A 4,022-nucleotide genomic window follows, 5' to 3' on the forward strand; every position below is an offset into this window, starting at 1 on the left:
TGGCTTAAATGTTTTTTTCATGCCTACTATAAGTTTTCAAGTTCGCACTGATTTCATCTATACTTCGCCTAACTTCTATTAACATCCTTACAACCATTGTTTTTAAACACCCTGTATTTGGTATATTGCTAGCCTTCACTTCATTTAGCATTTTTTCTGGATGTGTGTCCCGTTCTTAAATTCGGGGCATGTTTCTTTGCATTTTGTCTCCCTCTGTGTGTTTGTTTCTTTGTATTAGAATCCAAGTCTTGGTAGTGTGGCTTTGTGTAGTAGGTGTCCTGTGGAACCTAGTGGCAAGGTCTTCTTGATCACCTGAGTTGAGTGTTCCAGGGATGTCCCGTTTGTGGTATGTGAACCTCCCAGTGGTAGTTGATTCTTGATGGCTATTGACCCATCCATGTATTGAATTGATTCTCAGGCTAGTTGACTGGGACCACAGTGTACGCTGCCTACAGTGTAGTGTATGAGCTGCTGACCGGTGTTGACCAGGTGGAGCGCAATTCATCTCAGCAGGTTCTGGTGCCTTCCTAGATCTCTCTTTGGATATGCCTCTTGTGAGGCTAATTGTATCCTGCTCTGATGTGCTCTGAATCTGGCCACTGGGCGTGTTGGTCCTCGGGCTTCCTGGGAGGGACTCTGGTGCTGAACGATGTCAGATGTTTTATGTGACTGGCCCAGGGCAATCTATTTGCATCTGCAGAGCAATTCACAAATTGTGACAGCCTCTGCTGAGGCTGAGTGAGCACAGGAATGTCCAAGAAGGGCACCAAAGCTGGCTTTTACTAGCATTGAGCCTGGGGACAGGTCAGCAAAAGTCCCAGAGCACACCATGTTCTGCCTCTCTGTCTGCCTCCACCTTCTGGGTGCCTGTTAGTCTCAGTTAATGATATAGTCTCTGGAAGCACTCAAATTGCATGAGGTAGGTTCTCCGAGAGTCCCCAGGTAGAGGTGAGTGGTGTTCACCAGATTGATGCAGGTTCAAGCTCAGTGTCAGTGTTGGGTGTGAGGCCACTCAGCAAATTCCCCATTGTATACCAGGTCCAGCTGCCACCCACTGGGTCCTCACACATCTTTGAGCAGTGTACAGAAGACACAGACCTGGCATTGTTTTTAGGAGGAAAATGAAAAAGTCAAAAGAGGCTGCTACCCAGGATTGAAGATGCCTGGGATCTGTAGTCTGAGATAAGCCATGTGAGCTGAAGGGCTTTGCAGAGGGTCTGTGCATTCCCAAAGGTCAGAGAACTGCTTCCTGTGGTGGATGATTCATGGGTCCCCTGGGATGCCACAGGGGAGCAAGAGCATGGCGGATCATGCAGGTGTGATGCCCTCCTCATGTAGTGAGAAGTAGAGTCCCCTCATGGGTGGCTGATTTCAGCAGATTCATCCCTCCATTTCTATCCTAAGAGAACTGGAGCTCTCTCCAGACTTCTGACCACATGCATGCTCACGGGCTTCCTGAGCAGCACTATCCCTGCCTTCTTTCCTCAAGGCTGGATGAGCCAGGCTGGGTGGAGTGTAGGGAAGGGAGGATAGAGGTCCATTTGGTGGGTTGAAATGCTGTTAGAATCTTTGAGGCTTAAATTTATTTTTTCTGTGTCTGCTCCCACACTACAACTAAGCAGCGAAAGTGATGCTTAGCTCACTCTCGAGGAAGCACAGTACTGGCTTGCACCAGTGCCACACGTCACCAGAGCAGTGAAGGGAGCAACTGGAGGAAGAAGACAAGGCGTTCCTCTCCCAGCAGTGTAACACCCTCACAGGCATGATTCTGTCTGGAGAGATGACCACTGCTGGAGCGCTTAAGGCTTTTAGGCACAGAGTGAAATGATCTGATTTATATTTTTTAAAGACCACTCTGATTTGCATTTTTATTTTTATTAAAATTGTTTTACTAATTTATTTTTTTTCAATTAGGGATGACATTCAATATTAGTTTCAAGTGCACAAAATAGTGGTTAGACATTTATATAACATATGAAGTCATCTCCTGTTAAGCCTAGCATTGGATATCTTTGAAAAGGTTATTAATCCTATTCATGAGGGCTCCACCCTCATAACCTAATCAACCTCAAAAGACCCACCTTTTATTTATTTTTAATCAACCTTATTTGGGTGAAATTCATTAACAAAATTGCATAGGTCAGGTGTGCAATTCTATAATGGATCATCAGTATATTGTATTGTGTGTTCACAACCTTCAGGTCAAGTCTCCTTCCATCATCATTTATCCCCCCTATGCCCTCTTCTCCCTCCCCCACCTGTCATCCAGCAACCCTACGCCCCATACCCCACTCGCCACCCCCACCTGCCACACACCCAGCCCCCACCTGCCAGCTCCCATCCCCCACCACTACCCCTCACCCCCACCTCCCACTCTTACCCCTCACCCCTACCCCCAAATCCCACACCCTACACCACCACCCCCCACCTCCCATCTCCCCAGCCCCCACTCACAATCTCCCACTCCCCACCCCCCCTTCCCCTGTTTGTGATTTGACATTTGAAATGATATTTGAGATGTGTCTTGAGAGCACGGGTAGGATTTAGACAGATGAAGAAGGTGAGAATGTGCTTCAGGTACAGAGAGTGGACACTCAGCCTGGAGGCAGGAGAGATGAACACTGGAGAGACCAGAGCATATGCCCCTCAGATGCCTGTGAGTGAGGGGTCAGGGCAGGGAAACAGAAAACCCTCTATGGAGGGAAAGGCAGAAGGATAAGGGAACCATCCACAGTGTGGTAAGAGCAGGGGATACAGCAGCCCCTCCATGGGAAGGCAGGGCAGCGGGGGCAGGGGACCACGGATGGGGCTGATGGACAGATAGGACAGGGAATGCTGTAAAGAGACAGGGCTGGGGAACAAGGGCCAAACCGTGGGGGAACAGGGGCCAAACCATGGAGGGGTCTGTTTCCCTTGTTACCTATCTCTACTCCCATGTCCCCCCTTCCCTGGCCCCTCCATGGATGGTGCCCTCACCCCACTAACCTGCTCAGACTATGTGGGTTCCTTTGTCCTCCCTGCCCTGCTACCTCCATGGAGGATGCCCTCTCCCCCTGCCCTGCTATGTATTTAAGGACCTGTGCCAAAATCCTTGCTGTCTCAAAGTAGGGTTCCCTATCCCCCCAGGCTCTCCCCTCCATTGAGGATACCCTGTTCCCTCTCCTGCAAGACATGTCCCTCCATGTAGGGTTCTGTCTCCTCCCTGCCCTTCTCCCTCAAAGTGGGGTTCCCTTTCCCCACTGCTTGCCCCCTAGAAGTGAGGTTCTCTGTCCCCCTGCCCTGCCCCCTCCATGAAGGAAACCTTCTCCTCCCTGCCCCTCCCCCTAAAGTTAGGATCCCTGTCCCCCTGCCCTGCTCCCTCAATGGATAGTTCTGTCTCCTCTCTGCCCTGCTCTCTCAAAGTGAGGTTCCCTTTCCTCCTGCCCTCCCCCCTGCATGGGGGTTCTCTGTCCAACTGACCTGCCCCCTCCCCATAAAGGGTTCCCGGTCAACCCTCTCCTCCCTGTCCTGCCCCCTTGAATTGGGGTTCCCTTTACTCCTGCCCTCCCCACTGCATGGACGGTTTTCTTTACCCACTATTCCGTCCCTCCAAGTGCAGTTCCCTGTCCCCCAGCTCTAACTCCTTTCTGAAGGGTTCCCTGTCCACACTGTCCTGTCCCCTGCCTGTAAGGTTCCCTGTCCCGTTGCACTGCCCCTGCCGGGAGAGTTTCCTGTCCCCCTGTCCTGTCCCCTCCCAGGAGTGTTCTCTGTCCCCCTGCTCTAACCCCTGCCTGTAGGGTTCCCTGTCCACACTGTCCTGTCCCCTGCCTGTAAGGTTCCCTGTCCCTTTGCACTGCCCCCTGTCGGGAGAGTTTCCTGTCCCCCTGTCCTGTCCCCTCCATAGAGGCTTCCCTGTCCCTTGCCCTGCAGCTCCATGAAGGTTTTCTTCTCCTGCCCTCCACCCTCGATAGAGAGCACTTCTCCTCCCTGTACTACCCATCCATGGAGGTCCCTCTCATCCCTGCCATGTCCCTCCATGAAGG

The 4,022-nt window shown here is 51.5% G+C and overlaps 1 non-coding gene across 1 annotated transcript; it reads right to left on the reverse strand.

Moving 5' to 3' along the window:
* Positions 1–1,592: 1,592 nt before the first annotated feature.
* LOC111824262 lies at positions 1,593–1,795 on the reverse strand. The gene has a single exon (XR_002827336.1). It is a non-coding gene; the product is annotated as a small nucleolar RNA SNORA74 (small nucleolar RNA).
* Between the last annotated feature and the right edge of the window lie 2,227 nt (positions 1,796–4,022).

This window comes from Myotis lucifugus, unplaced genomic scaffold (assembly GCF_000147115.1).
Source record: "Myotis lucifugus unplaced genomic scaffold, Myoluc2.0 scaffold_1068, whole genome shotgun sequence".
NCBI lineage: Eukaryota > Metazoa > Chordata > Mammalia > Chiroptera > Vespertilionidae > Myotis > Myotis lucifugus.